Source organism: Emys orbicularis, chromosome 11 (genome assembly GCF_028017835.1).
Source record: "Emys orbicularis isolate rEmyOrb1 chromosome 11, rEmyOrb1.hap1, whole genome shotgun sequence".
NCBI lineage: Eukaryota > Metazoa > Chordata > Testudines > Emydidae > Emys > Emys orbicularis.
The window spans coordinates 51,971,478-51,995,972 of record NC_088693.1 but is presented as its reverse complement, the minus strand read 5'-3'; positions in this window follow the sequence as shown (position 1 = coordinate 51,995,972).

Below are 24,495 nucleotides of genomic sequence, written 5' to 3'. Positions count from 1 at the left end.
TCCCCCCTATTTACATTAATTCTTATGGGGAAATTGGATTCGCTTAACATCGTTTCACTTAAAGTCGCATTTTTCAGGAACATAACTACAACGTTAAGTGAGGAGTTACTGTATTGAAGGTGACAGAGCATAATAGAAAAAAAGCTGCTAGTGAAACTCAAACTAATGCATTATATTCGACAGTTTGGGATATCCAAAAATCCATTTGGGAATAGATGTATAAATAGATAGATATTATTCAGAACAAAAATATAAAGGGTTTCAGAACACTTTTTGTTTCTGAATCTTGTTCAACCGGATAGAATATCATGACTCAGTTTTGTTTTAGAAGGGCTGGGAAAGCTTGTCACAGTTAAGAATGAAAGAATTAGGCTGACATGGCATTTAATATCTGAACTCCCATCAAACAGAAAACTGCACTGTCACTTTAAAAAAACCCAATGGGATAATTTATATTATGGGCCAAATTCATTTCCAGTGCAATCCAGTGATACAATGAATCTGCCCCTATATTCCTCTGATATTAAAGTGTGGTTCTCCTCTGAAAAAAGCCTGTAAAAATGGCACCTTCAGACTCAACCTGAACAGTTCCTTGTGTGTATTCAGTGACATAACTGCTTCCCTCATAGCTAACGCAACTTTTTAATATATTTACTCCTGTCAGCAGTGAAGGCCCCATACAGCTCCGGGAGAATAAGTAGGATTCAGTTCTGGTTCATGTATCATCAAGAGGGTTGTTAATTAAGTTTGATTGTGGAAACTTTATTGATGGGGATGTGTCAGTCAGAAAGAACTCAGCTTGGCTATTGGAGCGTAGATTGAGTTTGCAGAGCTGGCAGATAGAATAACAATCATTTAATGTGTAAATGGAACAGAGTTGACCTGGAAATCGTTGAGAAACAATAAACATGGAACCCTCCCCCCCCCCTTTTTTTTCCTGAAGCTACTGATACATATCTTTAACCATAAGTCTAGCATAATGAGGTTTTTTGCTTTCGAATTTAATTCAGCATTTGTACATATTTTTTTAAATAATTGCTCTGTGGCAGGACTCCATAAAGGGTTAATAAGGCCTGCACTAGGTTATGCGGGCTAAGTATGTTAAGGAAAACTCCATGTAATAACTAAAGGCAACATTGAGATTTTAGGCTCAGTCCTGAGTTCCAAGTTTGCACACAGCTGCAGGGGAAGCACCGGGAAGAAACTATGCCTCAGTTTCTGAGTTTCTGTTCCTTCACAGTCCTGGTGTGTTTGTGGAATATACTCTAACAACCATTACACAATGTAGCATACTCCTTGCTTTGCCTCCAGCTAGCTCCACTTGCCTGCAGGCAGGGACAGAACTAGTGCCAGATTAAACAATTTTGAGGCTCTGTGCACTATGGCAATTGGGGGTCCCCATCTTCCCTGCCTTCCCCCTAAGGAGGAGTAGACCCGGGGGGGAGGGGCAATGTTCTGCTCCTGGGTGGCACTGGCAGGAGGCGGGGGAGGGGAAGAGGAGTGTTGGAGCTGTAAATTATTGACCCAATGGTGAGGCAAAATTTGTGTTCTTGTGAATTGTTTCAGTTACAATGAAAAAACTGATATTGAAGTCACGTATTTCTTTGATGCAATCCTATTTATTTACAAAGAATGTACAAAATCTGGTATCCCTCAACACACTAAGAACTAACCAGCAGGAGACAATTTCTTTGCTTACAGTTCCAATCCTCTTTTTAGCCAGCACTTTACCCGAAAACAGCTTTTTTTCAGGGTCAAACTGCAAGTTCTCACACACACACACACGCACACACACACGCACACACACCCCTCTGCAATTTTTTACATATATTCTGAAGGAAGGGCTGCTGTTACACGCACCAGCTTCAAGGAGGATTCACCAATCCCAAGCATAACATTATTAACCTACAAGACTCTCTTAACCAAACATGTCCTCATCAAAAACAGCAGGGGGAAAAAAACAAAAACAAAAACCAGTGAGCCCAATTCTAATTCTAGCCCAAATTTTGTGAGAAACAAACCAAATAAAAACTAAAAAACTTTCAAAAAGAAAATCACCTCATTTTTAAAACTCACTTATCTATGAAATGCCTCCTCCAGTTTGCCTCAAACTTTCAGCAACAAAAAAACTGAACTCTGGCTTCAAATCAAACCTAGAAAACTGTAGATGGACTGATTTACTTTTGGCAAAGTTAGATATGGTGGGTAGGGGTCAAAATTGGATTTATAATGGAAAAATAGCTCCACATTTCTTTAGAGAAAGGCGATTATCTCTCCACAGTAATATGACAGGCTTTTGAGAGAATTTCTGTTATATTAAGCAGAAAAGCTTTCCTCAGTAAAAAAACAAGATCTCCTCTTCCTTCAAACACTGAGGACCATGCATTGTATAAAATGTCTTTGAAAAGCAATGTGCACATACAGTATAGTCTGACATTATCCCAGTGGCACTGGGAACTTGTTGAACACAATCACCCCTCATGGAAGCTGTCTTACAATAGCAAACACACACACACACAAAATTTCACTACAAAACTGTAAAAACATTTATGTGCTCAACACAAATCCAATTTAACAGCCAGGATTTGAGTTACAAACTGAAACTACAGTAGTTGTTATTGTCTCTATTGCATGAATTGTATCAGCATTAAGGCAGAGATCATGAAGAGGTACACTTGCTATAAACAATCATCCTCTGGACACTCAGAGTATGGCAGCAGCAGAAAATGAAATTCAATGTTTCCCCCACTTTGGACTAGAAGATAGCAGAATAAATTATGCCAGAATGCTTACTGATGCCAGCACTACTCCTACTTGTACAAAGAAATCCAAATCCAGGCTTGCTTTTCTTTGTTACAAGCATCATCTTATTCAGTTTATGAAAGCTGATGCTCCTATAATTACGGACAGAACCAAGCAACAGCAAAGATCAAACAACATCATTCCTGTGGGGGTGTACATGATAACTGTTGCAATACCAAGAGGTTCATGTTCAGAATATGACTACCGCAGAGCAAAAGGTTGCGACTGAATAATTCTTAAATATGAAATGACGGGGTACTGCATCAATTCAAACTCATTCACAGTGTATTTAGCTTCCCTACAATTCACAAGGAGGTGTTAGAAACTTGTGATTAGTATTAATGACTACACATGGTCTTTTCACATACATAAGTGAAGCCAATATGAACAGAGGGCCTGATTCTGATCTGACTGTACACTGGTGCGCATCAGGAGTAAGTCCACTAGGATTCTCTGGGGCACAGTTGAAAACACAGAGATCCTAATGTAACTTATTCAGCCTAGAGCTGAAAATATACACGTCAACTCTGTGAAAGACTGTTATAAAACAAACAGGTAACGAGGGTCATGCTGTGTTTGCACTGAAGAGAACACAATGTGTTGTAACAAGAGAGGGGAGCATGATGCTCCCTGCACGAACACACCTCATATGCACCATTAAACATTGCATTGCAAGGCTTGTACCCACCTAGCTGTAGGTGATCCTGAAAATGAACACTACTACTATGAACAACAAAAGCCTGTTATTCATAATGCCACCACTCTGCTTCTTGACAAGCCTCTGCACGAACAATTAAAATAAAATCACAATAAGTAAGTAAATAAAATTGAAGCATTGCAAAACCAGTCAAATATTTCACATAAGAGATAGAAGATTCTATTTAGAATACTTACAACACTCAATATACACTCAGAGAGGAGTGATGTCTGGGGTGGATTCCCATTGGGAGCATGTTCCAACCCATCTTGGGTTAGGTAGTAATCAAAGGTGCAGTGGTGGGCACCCTAAAAGGTAGGTGGTGTCAGAGTGCAAATACTTGTCACTTTATCTGTTCATATTCCTTTTCTGAGCGTTTTCGTTGCAAGTTGGACATTTGCCCAGGAAACTGAGGGTGTGAAAGCTTTGTTGCCTCATAAATACTCATGATATGCAACTCATCTCCAGGCTATTCTAATTGTTTTTGACAGATCCAGTCTGTGGGTCTGATCTGTGACTCTGCTGAGGCAGGTACAGGAGCAACCTCCACAACAACCCCAACTCTTCTCCTCAGAAGTTCATACTGCTTTTTGTGGATTCATGCATCTTATCTTAAACAGGCATAACAGTCGGCTTTGTTTGCCCAAGGAGAGTGGGTATCAGGGTGACAGACATTTCAGTAAGGAAGACGCTGGAAAGCTATGAACACCATAGTGCTGGCACCCCTCATCCTACTTTCCCACAGCAAGGGGAAGCTCGGCACTTTCTATCCCACTGGATATGAGTTTCAGATTTCAAACGCATCCCTCCTTCCTAATCCAATTCTGCCTCTTCCTTGTCTCCCTAACTGAAGAACCAGAGGCATGCAGATTCTCAAAGTTTGTCCCTCCCAGGTTCTCTGGACTGTGTTGTGTCTGCAGTTGTAAAAACCAAATAATTCTGTAAGTTGAAAGGTTTGTTTATCCCTTTATAGCTTTTCTCCATGCATATGACTGAAATCCCTCATGCTACTCTCATTTCCTTTCAGATGCTTCTATCCTCCATTTTCTGTAGACCTGACAATGGTCCCTCTCAGGGTTGTGGTTCTGTGACTCATGGTGGAAGGAACTAATGTCACTCCATGTTGAAGCCAAATAGTAATTTGGTAGCCAAAATAACACTAACACAGAATGGCAGAAGAATAAAGGAAAATGTATGCCTCTATGTAGGGTGACCAGACAGCAAATGTGAAAAATCAGGACGGGGGTGGGGGGGGTAATAGGAGTCTATATAAGAAAAAGACCCAAAAATCAGGACTGTCCCTATAAAATCGGGACATCTGGTCACCCTATCTCTATGAGAGTAACTAGTAATCCTGAGTACTCTAGTTTGGGTTTAAATGTGACACTTTAAAAGTGCCTGATTTTCAGAGAGAGCCTAGAACCCACCCTCTGAAGCTCAGGTTCCTTTAAGATATCTCACAATGGACATCCAGAATCACTAATTCTTTTGGAAAATATAGGCCACTGAGACTGGAAGTTATCACTGATTGGGGAGCAAGGTGGGTGGGAAAGTAGAAGCAGAGATCAGTGCTGCAGAGACTTGGGCACCTGTTTAGAAGAGCTGCACTGGTCAGCGAGAGGAGTACCTGCTCCTGAGCAGATCCTGGCCTGATGCCGGAAGTCATCTCCTTCGCCAACCAGCATGGCCACGAGATGCTCTTCTTCCTGTTCTTTCTACAGTCAGAAGATTGGCACTCCTGCTTGGTTCTCTTCACACCGGGGGCACAAAGACACATGTAGGAGAAAACATAGAAATTGAAATTCTACTATCTTCACAGAATAAGCAGCTATTCCACCAAGGAACTTAGAAGATTACTGAATTTCTTTCAGCATCTAAGCTGCCTGAGCCACATCTGTCTGGCTTAAACATTTCACAAACACTGCTAGAGCGTTTGCAGAGCTTCTGAACACTTGGAGCAACAACTATTAGGGTCGTAGTTTCCTGGTATATGTATGGTGTATGTATGGAGCTGTTTGGCTTATGGAGCTGGCAAGATCCTCCACTTGTAAGATCTCTGAAGCAGAGAATTTCCTTTGGTAGCTTAAAAGCTCTGTAGGGTGTCTGCACAGTTTGTAAGCTCCCTCAGAGGAATCATGAACTATGGAAAGTGCAGATCACTTGGCTAATCACTCCCGAAATTGGTACCCTACTTTTGGAAAAATCGTCCTATGCACTAGAAATTGGGACATAATAAAATACCGTAATTAAAATGTGAAATTTCTACGCCATGTCACTTTTAAGATTTCACTTAACAAACATTAAGAAACTCTTCCAAAAGTGAAAAGACATCATGTTCAAAGTCCCATATGTCAGAAACTCATCATCTGGTTAACATGAAACTTTTGACAACAACAACAAAAAACAATACATACACAGATAAAATCTGCCTTAGTACTAAGATCAACACAAGCCAAAATACATGAAGAGAGGAGTGGAGTAGAAAATTTAGATGGAGTTTAAAAATCAGGCTTATAATGCAAAGGGAGGTACGGCCTTAATTATGGAGTCATTACTGTTTTCCACCATCTAACTATACCTTATGCATTTTATATGCAATAAGTGTATACATGATCTGGCAAGCCAGACCCCTAAGGCCAAAATGTCCAATAATTGTGCCTTTAAAGAACTGTGGAGCCTAGCTGCTTGTGATGCTGACTTCAGTAGGTTGCCCATCAGATTGGTGGATTAGCCCATAGTCAGTAAGGGTGAGATTTTCAAAAGTGCTCAGCATTGGCCTAACTCTGCTTTCATTTCAGCAATAGTAAAAACACTGACATCAACAGAAGCAGAGTTAGGTAGGTGCTGAGCACTTCTGAAAATCCCATCCCATATCTGTGTAATATGCTCAAGACAAAGGTTGGGGATGTGGCTGCCCACTCTTTGTTTGTTGCACATGGGGACGTCTCTAAAAACTGAAAGTTTTAGAAAATTTTATTTATAGAAAATACCCCACCCCTGAACACTGTGCTTTTACATTATTCTTTCGTCTCCATGGGACACATGCCAGAATTGAAAAGACCCTCTTTTGCCTGGTATGACAGAAATGCAGGGACATCAGCAATTGTGCACTGCTACACTCAGGTTCCTGAAAATCCTCAGTTGTAATTACATTATCTTATTAAGCCAATTAAAGCTAATGTTGATAATATAAAAGGCTTGAATAACTGCAAACGGTTGTAAAAGCCTATGTGAAGCATGTCCTGCGTACCCCAAGCAACTGCAAGAACTGCAATTATCAGCATGGACAAAATGACTGTACATCCTGGCTCGCCGTAACTCTATACTTTACGCATGTACAAATATTCATATTTTATTTATCTGTGTTTTACAGGGTGGTCCCTTTAAGCAAATTACCTAATTTCAGAGACAGGCACTGGAAAGGTTCCAACATAATGTGTGGCTGATTAAACCCATCAATTACTTTATAGGTTCCAACCCATTCACACATCTATACCACCACTACAAGTCATTCATAGTATTAGTTTCTCAGAGTCTCACCCATGTGTACATTTAGTTACAGAAAAATGCATCAGTGAAAACATTCATAATAGGCTAGGAAAGAAATATTTGAATATAGCTACAACCTTTAGAAATAATCTGCTTGATAGCATGGAAGATGATAAGCCCATTATTTTAAAGCACTTGAAGAAAACGAACAGTACCTTTCACAGATACTTATGCACTAATTGTTAAGGGATATAGATGGCTATAAACTTGCTAATTAAGCATGAGGGTCTGTCACAACAAGAAAGGCAGAAATTCTATCATCTCAAAACATCCATGACTTTTGAGTGCCGCACTGGCATACTGCACTAGTATGAATGGGAAAGGAGTGAGTGAAAATCGGTACAAACTTTATTAGAAGTCTTAAGAGAACAGCCAAGGGCAAGGAATAGGCAGCAACACTAAACAGACTGTGGATAGATATTGGTGGATTAGTAACGTGAAGTCACAAGCACATGCAGGTTTAAAAAAAAAAAAAAGTTTCAGAAAAGCCCCCACAAACTTTAAGGGCCATAATGTAGCAGAAAGTCACAGGTCTCCTGTGGGTTGAGGCAGAGCTGTACTGCTCCAGGAGTTGTTGTAGGATGCACAACTCCTACTAGATCTCCTCAGTGCAAGAACCATCCCTTACAATGGTATAATTTTCTCCCCCTGCATCTCTCCCACCATCTGTTTGGCTAAATCCAATGGCTGCTCTCTTGGGCAGAGGCCATGGCCTACCACCTCAAGGAGTGTTCGTGTCCATGAAATCCCTCCCAGCACTTCCTTGAGTGCGGGGCCTGTGATTATACCTAATGCTTGACTAGGATGTGCTGGGGGTGCACGATAGATTCTTGTCTCTCTTCTCCTCCTGAACATCTGTGCAAGGACAGGGTACAATCCAGACCTAAGATTTCTATCAGAATATTTTAAAAAACCTTAGACCCTCAAGCAGGACTGCATAAAACAGGAAAGATCAGTAATTAAGTACCCAGGAGAGAATAAGATGTCCCTATAGCCTTTAACATACAGGCCAGATCTTCAGCTGGTAGAAATTGTTGTAGTCCTTGGGGAGAGGAGGAGGGTTCACAGAGTCTTGGTTGGATAAAAAGTGCTTTAGTGTCTGCCAAACACATTCATGGGTTTTCAGAACTTTTGCTGTAATTTCCATGATTTATGACATGGTTACCATTACTCCTTCATGACTTTTCCAAAAATGTATCTTAATAATCAACCAACACAATCCCAATTATAATTATAGTGTATTCTTTCAAAATAAGAGACACTCTTTTCAAGAACCTCTTTACTACAAAACAACCTTCTTTGATCTAAAAATACGTGACAACCTCCTTTGATAACGCAAAGATTAATCATTAATGTAGTCTAGCACACTGGATTTAAAATATAATCCCAGGAAATAAAGGAAATTTGGAAAGACACTCATTCTTTTCACATTTTTAAATGTTGTTAGCAAATCATTTTTTCCAAGCATGTAATGTCAGGCTCCAGAATACTTAATAAAAGCTACTACAGTAGAATCTCAGAGTTACGAACCCCAGAGTTATGAACTGACCGGTCAACCACACACCTCATTTGGAACCAGAAATACACACTCAGGCAGTAGCAGAGACAAGACAAAAACAAAATAAAAGCAAATACAGTACAGTTCTGTGTTAAACGTAAACTACTAAAAAAATAAAGGGAAAGCAGCATTTTTTTCTTCTGCATAGTAAAGTTTCAAAGCTATATTAAGTCAATGTTCAGTTGTACACTTTTGAAAGAACAACCATAACATTTTGTTCACAGTTACGAATAACCTCCATTCCCGAGGTGTTTGGAACTCTGAGGTTCTACTATATATTGATATAATAATAAGGAAATCTGTTTATATGAATGCAAATGCAAATGCAAGGCAGAGAATCATACATATACGTCCATAAACAAAACAAACATTATTCCTATAGTCTCTTAACAAAACCAGACTATGTGTGATGTGAATTCTAATGGAAGCCAGGGTGGGTTTAGTTTTTCTGTTAGGTCTTTGTTCTTGTTTTAGACAATATTTAAAAATAAACATCTTGTGAATGTAGTGTTCCTGAAAGCTGTTTGATTGACAGGTCTGGAGATGAAATCCTCTGTTTAGTCCCAGAACAGACACAGCATGGTCAGTGGCCCTGAAAGCCACTGCTTAGCCTTTCTGCCTCAATCATAAACTAGAGGGAACACCTTTAAGCGTGAAGGCTGTTCAATTCCCATGCCTACTCAAGCTTTGGCCACTCTTCTGAGACTGCCAACAAGGGTGCCAACCAGGGTGGTGGAGTGTGATGTGGTTACTTATCAGCTAAAGCACCAATTCAATTCAAACAGACCATCAAAAACCATCAGGTAGTAACAGATTTTAGTAACTACTGGTTTGGCCTGGATTGAAACCATTAGGCTTGGGGCGAAAGGCTATATAATACCACACTGATAATTCTCTGAGTCATCTTGTATCATCTTGTGTCAATTTATAGCATCCCCGTGCATTAACCCAGATTGTCTCCCATGAGGTTGAGGGTCATTCCATATACGGATCTCCCCTCTCCATTATACTCCTGCATGGAAGGGGGCTCATTCACATCCATGATACAATCTTCTTCTCCTATACCCTGCAGAAGCCTCTCCCTGGGACAATGTGCACCCCAAGCTTAAAGAGAAAAGATAACACAACATACGCTATATTTGAGAAGAACCTACGTGGAATGGATCCATGCAAGGTATATGTATCCAGCACACCAGTGCAATACAATCTGACTATAGCTTCAGGATCAAATGGATCACTTTCCAGGAAATATCCCAGAGGTTCATTCTGGCGGTTGCAGTATGTGACATTAAGGAAGGAGGATATCAATGTGAGGACTGCTTCATTAGCTCTCTGAAGGATCATAGCCTCTGTTGAGATCCAATCCACTTTCTGACCAATACTGCTCTCACTTACACCCAGCTCCTAATTTAACTTATGAAATTATATTAAAAAATGGCAAAATATTTGAAACACAAAGAAAGCATTATAGTCTTAACATCTCTGCTGTCACAGTTCCTGAAAAAAATATGCAGCCCTGGGTGCTTGAGGGACCACATCTCCCACAATGTCCATCCAAAGTAACTGAGGTTTCCAAGTTGTCCTTGCTCCCCAGCTTGAGGGTTCAGGAACCCTGTCTCTGGAGGAAATTCCCTGGAGTCCTAGTTGTTTTCAGGGCCCAGTGCAAAACCTTTCTGTTCAGATAGATTCTTCTGACCATTCTGATCTCCTTGTATTTAGCAGCTTTTCCTTTTTGCACTGTTTCTTTTGCCTTGTTTTATGGGAGGGAATGATTTTTTTTCTAGGTACTGAGCCAAGTTCTTGTTTAACCCTGTGTAGAGGTGGCACAGTGCCTCAGATAAAGTGGATGGGTTGGGCACTTCATAAATCAATCCATTCAAAGTGCAGAGAAATTAGTTATCTTATGTGCACTCTTGTTTAGAGAGACTTTGAAGGACTTTCAGACATTTTTTCCAAGTGTTTCTTTACAGTTTAAAATGGCCTGTATTAATAGAGCTGACCTATTAATCAACAGGTCAGTGCACTTCCACCACTTCGTCTTGTGTGGGCACATATTGGAAGTGGATACCAAACTGTGAAAGATATTTTTTCGAGAGGCAATCAATGACTTTCCAGGGTATTGTGTCTGAATGATCTGGAACTGCCCTGAGGGTTCTCATGTAAAGTGGCTGATGGACTGTCATGGCTGTCTTGTCTCCTTAGGTGGTATCATTCTTTGAAGGAGAAACAGGCTCTCTTACCTTTAGATGGGGATCTCAAGAAACTCACCTGGGTCCCATTAGGGCTTCCCTATAATGAATTTGACAGAATGAAGACTCTGATATTTTCATCAGCGAAAGATGCACATGGTAAATAGTAGCGTTCTGGGTCAAAACATTCTGCCTCAGTTCTACATCTGAAGCAGAGAAGAAATCCAGTAAGATTTAGAATACTGCTTGCATGTCACAGAAAAAGCTAAATTTGACATACTAAGAATAAACTAGATATATTTTAATGGCCCACTACTAATAAGATGCTTTAGAGAACATTGGCCTAAATCTGCCCTTAGGCCTGGTCTACACTACGAGTTTAGGTCGACTTTAGCAGCGTTAAATCGAATTAAGCCTGGACACGTTCACACGACGAAGCCCTTTCTTTCGACTTAAAGGGCCCTTTAAACCGGTTTCTTTACTCCACCTCCGACGAGGGGATTAGCGATAAAATCGGCATTAGCGGGTCGGAATTGGGGTAGTGTGGACGGAATTCGACGTTATTCCACAGTGCTTCATTGTGACCGCTCTGGACAGCACTCTCAACTCAGATGCACTGACCAGATAGACAGGAAAAGCCCCGCGAACGTTTGAATTTCATTTCCTGTTTGCTCAGCGTGGAGAGCACAGGTGACCACGCAGAGCTCATCAGCACAGGTAACCATGATGGAGTCCCAGGATCGCAAAAGAGCTCCAGCATGGACAGAACGGGAGGTACGGGATCTGCTCGCCATATGGGGAGATGAATCAGTGCTAGCTGAACTCCGTAGCAGTAAACGAAATGGCAAAATATTAGAAAAGGTCTCCAAGGCCATGAAGGACAGAGGCCATAACAGGGACGCACAGCAGTGCCGCGTGAAAATTAAGGAGCTAAGGCAAGCCTACCACAAAGCCAGAGAAGCAAACGGAAGGTCCGGGGCTGAGCTGCAAACATGCCGCTTCTACGCGGAGCTGCATGCCATTCTAGGGGGTGCAGCCACCACTACCCCAACCATGTGCTATGACTCCCTCACTGGAGAAACACACAGGGAAGTGGGTTCGGGGTACGAGGAAGATGAGGATGGAGATAATGTAGATAGCTCACAGCAGGCAGCAGGAGCAGAGACCGCCGCTACTGCCCCTGTGCAACCAACAGCCCTCCTCCCCAAGTTCCATAGCCTCCTCACCCAGACGCCCAAGAACACGGTGGGGGGGCCTCCGGCCACCCAGTCACTCCACCCCAGATGATTGCCCTAGCATCAGAAGGCTGGCCTTCAATAAGAGTTAAAGTTTTAAACTGCAGTGTGTCCTTTTCCTTCCCTCCTCCCCCACCCATCCCGGGCTACCTTGGCAATTATCCCCCTAGTTGTGTGATGAATTAATAAAGAATGCATGAATGTGAAGTAACAATGACTTTATTGCCTCTGCAAGCGGTGCTCAAAGGGGGGGAGGGGAGGGTGGGGTGGTTGGCTTACAGGGAAGTAGAGTGAACCGGGTGGGGGGGGGGCGGAGGGTTCATCAAGGAGAAACATACAGAAGTTTCACACCGTAGCCTGGCCAGTCACAAAACTCGTTTTCAAAGCTTCTCTGATGCGCACCGCGCCCTGCTGTGCTCCTCTAACCGCCCTGGTGTCTGGCTGCGCGTAATCAGCGGCCAGGCGATTTGCCTCAACCTCCCACCCCGCCATAAATGTCTCCCCCTTACTCTCACAGATATTGTGGAGCGCACAGCAAGCAGCAATAACAATGGGGATATTCTTTTCGCTGAGGTCTGAGCGAGTCAGTAAGCTGCGCCAGCGCGCTTTTAAACATCCAAATGCACATTCCACCACCATTCGGCACTTGCTCAGCCTGTAGTTGAACAGGTCCTGACTCCTGTCCAGGCTGCCTGTGTACGGCTTCATGAGCCATGGCATTAAGGGGTAGGCTGGGTCCCCAAGGATCACGATAGGCATTTCAACATCCCCAACGGTTACTTTCTGGTCCGGGAAGAAAGTCCCTTCCTCCAGCTTTCGAAACAGAGCAGAGTGCCTGAAGACGCGAGCATCATGTACCTTTCCCGGCCGTCCCACTTTGATGTTGGTGAAACGTCCCTTGTGCTCCACCAGGGCTTGCAGCAGCATTGAAAAGTACCCCTTGCGGTTTATGTACTCGGTGGCTTGGTGCTCTGGTGCCAAGATAGGGATATGGGTTCCGTCTATGGCCCCACCACAGTTTGGGAATCCCATTGCAGCAAAGCCATCCACTATGGCCTGCACGTTTCCCAGAGTCACTACCCTTGATATCACCAGGTCTTTCATTGCCCTGGCAACTTGGATCACAGCAGCCCCCACAGTAGATTTGCCCACTCCAAACTGATTCCCGACTGACCGGTAGCTGTCTGGCGTTGCAAGCTTCCACAGGGCTATCGCCACTCGCTTCTCAACTGTGAGGGCTGCTCTCATCCTGGTATTCTGGCGCTTCAGGGCAGGGGAAAGCAAGTCACAAAGTTCCATGAAAGTGCCCTTACGCATGCGAAAGTTTCGCAGCCACTGGGAATCGTCCCACACCTGCAGCACGATGCGGTCCCACCAGTCTGTGCTTGTTTCCCAGGCCTCATCACTCTCGTCGCCGCGCTGCAATCGCCTCCTCGGCTGGTCCTGGTTTTGCTTTGGCAAGTCCTGGCTCTGCATATACTCCAGGACAATGCGCGTGGTGTTCATAGTGCTCATAATTGCCGCGGTGATCTGAGCGGGCTCCATGATCCCAGTGCTAGCTATGGCGCCTGGTCTGAAAAAAGGCATGAAACTAGTATCCGACGGACCAGGGGAAGGAGGGAGGGAGGGGCGAGTGACGACATGGCGTACAGGTACAGGGAATTAAAATCAACAAAGGTGGCTGGCTGTGCATCAGGGAGAAACACAAACAACTGTCACACAGAATGGCCCCCCCCAAAGATTGAACTCAAAACCCTGGGTTTAGCAGGCCGTTGATTTCACAGAGGGAGGGGGAAGCAAATGAATACAGAACAAATCTATTTTTTACATCTTAAGCTGGCAGCCGACAGTGCAGCATGACTGATAGCCACTGCAGTACGATGACGATGGATATGTCGTAATATACCATCTTCTACCAAAAGGCAAGGGGCTGCTGCTGTGTAGCAATGCAGCCCCACGTCTGCCAGCACCCAGATCGCCCTCGGCCTCTTCTGGGTGCTTAGCAGAAAATACTGGGCGCTTGGCAGAATATAGCATACTACGACTGATAGCCATCATCGTCAAGACAGTTCAATAGGACTGAGCATGTCTGCCCAGGTGCCCATGATCGACAGCCACTGCAGTACGATGACGACGGATACCAATCGTAATATACCATCTTCTACCAAAAGGCAAGGGGCTGCTGCTGTGTAGCAATGCAGCCCCACGTCTGCCAGCCCCACATCTGTCAGCACCCAGATCGCCCTCGGCCTCTTCTGGGTGCTTAGCAGAAAATACTGGGCGCTTGGCAGAAAATAGCATACTACGACTGATAGCCATCATCGTCAAGACAGTTCAATAGGACTGAGCATGTCTGCCCAGGTGCCCATGATTGACAGCCACTGCAGTACGATGACGACAGATACCAGTCATAATATACCATCTTCTACCAAAAGGCAAGGGGCTGGTGCAATGCAGCCCTACGGCTGCCAGCCCCACGGCTACCAGTCATGCTGCACCGTCTACCGCCAAAAGGCAGTTAGCTGCTGCTGCTGTGTAGCAATGCAGTCCCACGTCTGCCGGCACCCAGATGACATATGGTGACGGTGAGCTGAGCTGAGCGGGCTCCATGCTTGCCGTGGTATGTTGTCTGCACAGGTAACCCAAGTAAAAAGGCGCGAATCTATTGTCTGTTGTTGCTCTGACGAAGGGGGAGGGGCCTGACGACATGTACCCAGAACCCCCCGCGACAATGTTTTGCATCATTCGGGCATTGGGATCTCAACCCAGAATTCCAATGGGCGGCGGAGACTGCGGGAACTGTGGGATAGCTACCCATAGTGCAATGCTCCGGAAGTCGACGCTAGCCTCGGTACTGTGGATGCGGTCCGCCGACTAGAGCACTTAGAGCATTTTATGTGGGGACACACACAATTGGCTGTATACAACCGATTTCTATAAAACCGGCTTCTATAAATTCGACCTAATTTCGTAGTGTAGACATACCCTTACTCATTACTGTTTAAGTCAGGAATAATTCCAGTGAAGTTACATGAGGATATATAATGAGATCAGAATAGACTCAACATGTTCCCAGCATTAGCATGGGCATATCCATCTGCAGAACATTTTTATACCATAGGCCTGATCCTGCATTCCTTACGACCCAAACTTCCCACTGAGGTCAATAAAAAATGTGGGTGTCCTATGAATGTGGGATCAGGTCCCAGGGATCTACAAAAACCAAAAGCCAAGCAAAAAGAAAAGGGGCCATATTATCCACACCAGCCTACTTAAAGAAACTTCAGATTGCTTCCCTCTTTCACTTGGATACATGCTATGAGATGACAACCAAACACTGCCCACCTCATACCTATGGTATAATTGGAAACCAGACATTCTGACATATTGTTTTTCAAATGTGCAGTTAGCCTGAACATAAGTATTTGGCACTCAGGTTAAATATGCAAAGAGTTAAGAGAAAAACACAGGGTGTAAGAGAGTGCAAAGAACATGATCCATTTGCCTAATCAGTAAAAAGCGACACTTTACTAACCTTTCAAAAATAATTTCTATTGTTCAGTTCCAAACTGAACCTCAACATGCATTATGAAAGATATCTAGAGTACTTACATTTTAGAAGTAGTAAATATTCCTAACAATGCAGAATCTGGCCCACAATCTATAAATGTCAAGCATAGAAATTAGCATAAAACTACTGTAACAACAAGTAGCTCTACCTATTTTCTTGTAGATCATTTTTTCTCCCACAAAAAAACACCACCATATTTTGGCTGAAAAATATTTCAAACTAATGCACTTCTGAAAAGACAGTTAGAGATTAACAAAATAGTGTGAAATGGCTCTTCTGACTATTTTTAACTATGAGAGCTCATTTAAATCAAATATAAAAAGACACCATAAAGTACCTGGTTATAAACTGTATTATTTGCAAGGGCACTTACGGAGCATGAATGATTTGTATTGTCAGAATAAACATTCAACAGAATACACCAAAGCATGTGATGTTGTTTAAAGGGAAATAAAGTAGCTCTCAATTCCAAATAAACGAAGGCAAAGACAGAAGTCATACAGATACTGTGCTATTTTGATTACATGGGGCAAGCTAAAAGCAGAAAGGCTGTCTGTTTTGCCATTTTCTCTTGCTTTTCTACGAAGCCAAATATTAAGTACTTGGGTTACAAATCTCCTTTCACAGTCAATCCCACTTCCTTTGACGTTCACCTCCTACGAATGACACACACTCCAACACCCACCTGCCAGCCCTGAGAAAAAGAGAATACTGTAGATCTAACAAACCTGCACCACTGGTTCCGGCCAAAAAGATAAAACATTCTATAAATGCAAACAAATCATACCATTTGCTGATGTCAAAAGAGAAAAGGTGGAGGAGGGAGGGGAAAAAAGAGGAAATGACCAGAGAAAGAGCCCTTAGTCATCTTGACTTCGTGTAGTGATTTCAACTGAGTGTTGAGATTAGAATCCTCTACTAGCTTTTAAGAGCTATGCAATAGGCTGTAAAATACATTTTAACAAACCATTGCATCACAGTAGTTTGGAATGGGCAACCGTATCGAATCCTCCTGCAAAGGCAGTTTATACTCTTCACCAGCCCCACAACAGAGAATGTTTCAGATTTTAAAATTTTATTAAAGCTTATATTAAAATTATCTAAAACACGGATTAATGAAAAAGTTTCTATTCATCTGGGTATAATGCTTAAATTATCCCAAAGTAGCAACTTTGGTTTAAAAAGTCATAAAATGCATATAGTTCATAATCTGCAATATCCCAAATTAAGGATCTTAACCGAAAGGTCAAGAAGAAGAGACACTGGCAGAATGGCTAGAAGAGGGAGAGTTGAAAGGGGATTCAGTGTTATACCAAAAATTGTATTAACTTTTCAAACAGTTGCATGCAATCATTGCAGATTATATGATTTTATGCTAGGGGGTCTCAAATATTGGATGATGTAACATAGCCTTATGGAAGTTTCAGATGGGAAAAAAAACTCATTGTGTCCAACTGCGGCAGGTCCCTGATAGAGGATGAACCAGATACTAAAACTGATGCTACACTTGATTGAATGTGTGCCTGCTGTTTGTTACTTGAGTTTCCCATCAGGGATTATTGTGGGATCCCCAGTTGCTTCAGAGGATCATATAACAGCAGTGTGTCCAGGGTAACTTAATCTTATCTTCATCTGGTCCAGAGGATTCTGAAAAGCAGCAGTGAGAACTAAAATGACTCTGGGGAGTTTTCACCCTGCTGCAGCTTGGGAAAGCCATGAGAAGCAACCAAGGCTCAGGAGACATCATGGGACAGCACTGCACTGGCTTATACTTGGTTCCCATTTGAAAGGTTCTCTTTGTCAACCATAAGAGATAAAACTCATTTTTTTCATAATAAAAGCTTAGATGCTGAAGAAGTTGATGGCTCTCACCTCGGAAATCTTCCAACTCACCATGGCCTCTTGGGTGTTTTATGCCACACCTTAGGATCATCTCTACCCACCACTGAAGGTTACTATTTAACAGCACACTGCACACAGTTAAGGACTGGAAGTGTATCTAACTGGAATTGTACAGGGAGTGTATTAAATCAGAATAGAATGGTCCAAATTGGAATGTGTCCAAGACACCAGCATTAACAATACTGCAAAATGTACCACAGAAATTTTAGTCACCACAGATAGGCATGGTAAAAGAAACTTGAAAGTTAGACTATCATTGTGGTATCTGAGCTCCTGATGCCACAGCCTGGACCTTGATTTTATATCTCATCAAAAAGAGAGCACAAAGTCTTCTACACTGATGTAGTGTTTGGCTCAGTACTGGCTGAGTCTACCGAATCATCAACATCATTGCCTGCAACACTTAAATTTTCTCTAGCTGTCTCCCAACCAAATACTCTAATCCTGCTCAGTCCTACTTACCTTATAAGGTATGGTGAAGGAACATCTTCAGCTAGTATGGCTGAAACCAGTAAATAACTTCCCCCATTCTTTCATATCATATTTGTAAATAAATGTATTTTAAAAAAAATCATTTGCCTTTAAGCTTGAACACCATGCTTTAGCTAGGACAGGGGTGGGCAAACTTTTTGGCCCAAGGACCACATCTGGGTGGGGAAATTGTATGCAGGGCCATGAATGTAGGGCTAGATTTGGGGTGCGGAAGGGGATGTAGTGTGCAGGAAGGGGCAAGGGGTTGGGGTGCAGGAGGGGGCTCAGGGCAGGGGGTTGGGGTGCAGGGTATGGCAGGAGACTCAGGGCAGGGGGTTGGGGTGCAGGGGGGTGCAGAGTGCAGGAGGGGGCTCAGGGCAGGGGGTTGGGGTGCAGGATGGGTACAGCAGGGAGCTAAAGGCAGGGAGTTAGGGGGCTCAGGGCAGAGGCTCTGGCCTGCTGCCACTTACCTCGAGCGGTTCTGGGGTGGCAGTGGTGCGTAGCGGGGCTAAGGCAGGCTCCCTGCCTGCCTTGGCCCTGTGCTGCTCCCGGAAGTGGCAAGCATGTCCGGCAGTGGCTCGTGGGGGTGGGGTGGGGCAGTTGACTCCGCCGCGCACTGCCCTCGCCTGTAGGGACCACCCCCAAAGCTCCAATTGGCTACCGTTCCCCGTTCCTGGCCAATGGGAGCTGCAGTGGGTAGTGTCTGCAGGCGAGGGCAGCGCACGGAGCCCTCTGCCCCATCCCCAGGGGCCGCAAGGATGAGGTGCCGGCTGCTTCCGGGAGTGGCGTGGGGCCAGGGCAGGCAGGGAGCCTGCCTTAGCCCCGCTGCGCCACGGGGCTGGTAATCCCGCAGGCCAGATTGAAAGCCCTGATGGGCCAGATCTGGCTCACAGGCCATAGTTTGCCCTCCCCTGAGCTAGGGCAACATTACAACTGAGGTCAAACACTCTGAAAATAGGAGTTGCAAATAGGAAATGATTACATCCTTAACTGTAACAACACTAGCAGACACCACCATAACAGAATTATAGCCTCTTTTATCAAGGAATACTTAGTGTGGTAGAACACTGTCTAATAGATATTGTACCTTGCTTGATTGAATATGTTCTCCTTGGAAAGGTTTCTAATAGTTTTTGACAGAGTGTGGTCCCCTAAAGCTACATTTTACTTCTGATTCACACTGACTGACTGTAATCCTAATACAGTTATTGAAAGTTACCTAGCAGTGAAGTGCAAAGAACTCTAGGAATTAAAATGCAAAGGCAGAAAATTGAACACAGATCTGCTCTCTCAGAAAACAAAACAAAACAAAAAAACAAGTCAAATAGGTTAACATAGAATATCTCAAACCAAAAATCTGAGAGTGATTCCTTTAATAAATGTTGCTATTAACAAACCAGTTCTGTTAATAAATATAACTGAGAGGTGACATATTTATAGGAATTGATTCATTACATGAATAAACATAACTAATATGTCCAACATTTCAGCCATGACTTCGGTTGTGACAGAGAGGCTGGTAAAGGCAATCTTACAAATATCCAAATTGGATAAAGACCGTTGAAGAAACAAAACTGTTGGTGGCTCCTTTCTTTAGAGTCTGAAGTTCATGCTTAGTAAATCAAAGATATTGCACATTGTATCTAATGTAAACTATTTTGGGCCATATTCACCACTGCCTTGCAGCTTGCAAGGTAGAATCCACATTTATATCTGTGCTGAGTGAGTGCAAAGTGGGTGTAAAAGGCTACCAAATCAGAATGACAGTGCTTAACCACCCACTTGGCACAGGTGATAATGACTAGACAAGGTGCAAGGCAGTGGGCAGGCCTTGTACATGTTAAAAAAAGCCAAGATGAAAAACAATATTGGCCATGAAGGAAAAGGGTTAGCTATTCCAGGGTCTGATCCAATTCTCATTGAATGCAATGGACTTCCCCCAGTGACTCCACTGGGAATTGGATCAGGTGCTAAATAATCCAGATTAAAAAAAAAGACGATGACCATCTGGCACACATATTAATTGTGCAGTGACAAAAAGAAGTATGAAGTCTGATAAAGCAGAATGTAAAGGGCAAATAAAGGATCGGCTATAAAATTAAACATTAGTAATGCCAAAAAGTCTTGACATATTCGTGCTTATTGATTTTCACAGTATACGATAAAAGAAAACATTTTACAGACACATAAACTAATGCTTAAACATCCTTCTTGTTCTCCAGCCGCATCCTCACATCTTGCCCTGATTTGCGGATGACCTGTGAAGCAAGAGAGAAGAGTAGCGCACTTGTGGTGAACTCAGACTGCATCTGACCTAGCAAAGGTTTTGATAGGTCTGACTAAAGTTTTTTTAGAAGTCTTCTGCTGTGGCTATGAAGGAGGCAAAGAAAAGTTTCTTTGTCTACACCATAGCATCTGCAAAACCTCACTCAGGAGATTGCTTCTGGGGGGGCAGAGGGCCTGGTTAATCTGTGCTGTCTCAGCTTGGTGGCTGACACAAGCATCCCCTTTAATGAGGAAATCTTGTTTCTTTCCAAATAGAATTGTGTGGATCCAGACCAAACCTTATGTGTCTGGAGAGGAAAGGGGAGAGTGTGCAGAGTAACAGATTGAGAGGACAAATACTAAATCCTCTATGCCTGAGTTTTGGCTGGTTTCTCAATCTGAGGTGCTAAAGTGGTGGAAGCACCTCATGCCAGCTCCTGCGCTTTGGACCCAAGCCCAATCCTAACTTGGCTCTTGAAGACCAATTGAGAAGAACTGAGTCCATTGTTGGTGAAGATTGTCAACATTTCTTTTGGGGAGGACAGAGTGGTGGTGATGTCCCTCCAAGAAGCTTTTGTATTTGACATTGACCATGTGGTCCATTATTACCCAACATGTGATCTGTTTTTAACATGCATAATGTTAAGCATTTGCAGAATCAGGCTCTAAAAAGACCAAAAACAGATGAGGGGAGGGAAATGGAACGTAACATACAAGCAAAGGACCCAATCCTGTTAACACTTACACACTTTAATGGGAGCTAACGTGAACTTTTCACAACTTCAATGGGACTACTCATGAGAGTAAAGTTAAGCATGTGTGCAGGGCCTTACATTGTAAATTCTTTGGTGCAAATTCTTTGATTTTTTCATATACGTTTTAAAAGCACCTAATTAAACAGGTACCTGAATAGGGCTTTTTGGTACTAATACATTATCAATGATAAATAATTAATACCCCATATTTCTTTTTTAAATATGTATTTAACACATAGGGAAACTGAAATACAGAGATAGAACCAAAACCTGTTGATGCCCTGTCCTGTGCTTTAACTACAGGATCATGTATGCACCTGATTCTGCTCCACTAAAGTAGGGTTGCCACGAGTCCGGTTTTCGACTGGAACGCCCGGTCGAAAAGGGACCCTGGTGGCTCCAGTCAGCACCGCCGACCGGGCTGTTAAAAGTCTGGTCAGCGGTGCTGCAGGGCTAAGGCAGGCTAGTCCCTACCTGCCCTGGCACCGCGCTGTGCCCCAGAAGCAACCAGGGGCACATGGGGCTCCGCATGCTGCCCGAGCCCCCCCCGACCCAAAGCCCCCTCCTCCATTCCAAACCCCTCATCTCCAGCCCCAGCCCAGAGCCCGCACCCTCAGCCCAGAGCCCATACCCCCTCCTGCACCCCAACCCCCTGCCTCAACCTGCAGCCCCATCCCACTCTCCGAATCCCTCGGCCCCACCCCCCAGCCTGGAGCCCCCTCCTGCACCCCAAACCCCTCACCCCCAGCCCCACCCCAGAGCCCGCACCCGCAGCAGGAGCCCTCACCCCCTCCCACACCCCAATTCCCTGCCCCAGCCCAGAGCCCCCTCCCGCACCCTGAACCCCTCATTTCTGGCACCAGCCCGGATCCCACACCCACAGTTAGAGCCCTCACCCCCTCCCACACCACACCCCCTGCCCCAGCCCAGTGAAGGTCAGGAAGAGCGAGTCACCGAGGGAGGGGGAAGGTAGTGAGCGGGGAGCACAGCCTCAGGGAAGGGGTGGGGCAGGGTCTCAGGGAAGGGGCAGGGCTAGGGTGTTTGGTTTTGTGTGATTAGAAATTGGCAACCCTACACTAAAGTCAGTAAGAGTTTTGCCACTGGCTTCACAGGGAGCAGCATCAGGCCCTACCTGAAGACTAGCCAGCAGGCAGAGAAGACTCCTGAGAAATAACAATTCTGTTTTCATGCAAGTGTCCCTACCATTGGGGAAACAAATGAGGAAGAGATTCAAAATATGACATATAAAACAGAATGGCTCCTAATCAGAATGTTTTTCAAAGTTTTCCCTAAAGTATCATCTGCTCTTTAATCTCCTTATTACTACATTGTCTAAAGTTTAGAATACATGTAGCTCAGAGACTTCTTGCAGATTATTCCAATTCAAATCCAATTGTTTCCCAACGTGTCAAAACAAAGTTAAGAGTTAAATAACAAACAGTGGGACAGACTAGTCAAAACAACAAACTAGTCAAAACAAAGTTAAGTAGTCCCTACCTGCCCTGGCACCGCGCCGTGCCCCAGAAGCAACCAGGGGCACATGGGGCGCCGCATGCTGCCCGAGCCCCCCCCCGACCCAAAGCCCCCTCAAAACTAGAGTTAAATAACAAACAGTGGGACAGAAATATTAAAAGATTAAGACAAGAAAAGATACATAATTGGGTGAGATTAAAGTAAAATGGACAGTTGATGAGACAAAGCCTGTTCCAGATGATAATAGCTGCAAAGAAACTGGGTCTCATGTCAACAGTGATGAGACTCTTTCAAAAAAGACAGAGAGGAAGCCAGTGCTAAAACTGTGGAAATAGGGAAGAAGATAGACAAGGTCCATGTGCCGCTATAGCTCCATAGCGTAGACACTTCCTACATCGATGGAAGGGGTTTGTCCATTGATGTAGTTGATCCACCCCTCCATGAGGTGGTAACTAGGTTGACCCAAGAATTCTCCCACTGACCTAGCCTGGTCTACACCAGGAGTTAGGTCAACCTAACTATGGCACATAGGGCCGTCCCTACCCATACGCAAACTATGCAGCTGCGTAGGGTACCAGGAAATTTGGGGCACCCTACGCAGCTGCGTGCTGCATCCAGCTCCAGTGGCCAGCCCAATCCCCCGGACAGCTGAACCGGCCCCTCGCGAGCTAGGCACAGCAGGGTCCATGAAAGTTGTCTCCGCCCCAGCCCCTTCCCCCCCAAACTCCCCAGGGGACTGCAGCAGGGTCAGGGTCGGGCCCGCCCTGCGCTCACCGGGTGATGGGAAGTGGAGCGACCCAGCCACAGCCACACTGCCGATGAGTGCTGGGGGGCCGTTCCCCCCCTTCCCCCAAGCCTGGAAGCCGGGGGAGAAGAGCGGAGCAGGCTAGGGCTGGGTTGCTCCACTTCCCGCTGCACCGTTAGTGTGGGGGTGGGCCCAACCCCTGCTGCCTTCCTGCACTGGCTGTCCTGCCCCCCAAAGCCCTTGGGCGCAGCCCCCTCACCGTGGAGGCCTGGGATGCCCCCCACCCCCTGCAGAGGCCTGGAACACCCCCTCCCTTTGGAGACTCCGGGCCAGCCCCCCTGCAGGGGGCTGTGTAGGGCACCACAATCTCTAGGGATGGCCCTGATGGCACACAGGGCACAAGATCTTTTACAGCCTGAGCAATGTAACTAGGTCCATCTAATTTTTGAGTGTAGCCCAGGTTTGAGAAAGGCAGGAGCAACTTGTTAGATGATTTTAAGCATAAGGAAGGAATTTTTGAACTAGATCCTGAAATAAATAGGAAGCTGTGGACTGGAGTTCAGCAGACACATATAGATGTTCTGTCGAACAAAGCAGAGATGGATCAAACCCAGAACATCAAATTCAAACCCTTCCAACTCCAGGGTATTGGCAGGCCCGGCTCCAGGCACCAGCGCAGCAAGCTGGTGCTTGGGGCGGCCCTTGGAAGGGGTCAGCACGTCCGGGTCTTCGGTGGCAATTCGGGGGCGGGTCCCTCAGTCCCTCTCGGAGAGAAGAATGAAGCGGTGCTGTAGAGCAGCCGCCGAAGCGCCGCCGATCGCGGCTTTTTTTCCCTTCTTTCTCTCTCTCTCTCTCCGCCGCTTGGGGCAGCAAAAAAGCTGGAGCCAGCCCTGGATATTGGGATGTGTTTCCAGGGCAGATCTAGGGTTGTCAGCCCTTCAGAATTGTCCTGGAGTCTCCAGGAATTAAAGATTCATTTTTAATTAAAGATTGTCGTGTAATGAAACCTCCAAGAATACAACCAAAAATGCCAACCCCAGCCAGATCCAAAGCCATCAGCGCCCTAGCTTCTGGTTCGGGTGTGACCAAAACCTCAGGTGAACAGCAGGGGAGAATTCAGCGCGACCACTCACACCCTAGCCCCAGCCTGAGCCGGCTCTGGAGGGACCCCAAACACCGTCTGGGCCACTAATGGGAGGCGCAAAGGTTTAAACGTTTCCCATCCACAGCAGCTGCAGAGACCGCCCCTCTCAGAGGCTCCCCGGGGACACTGGGTCCCCCCC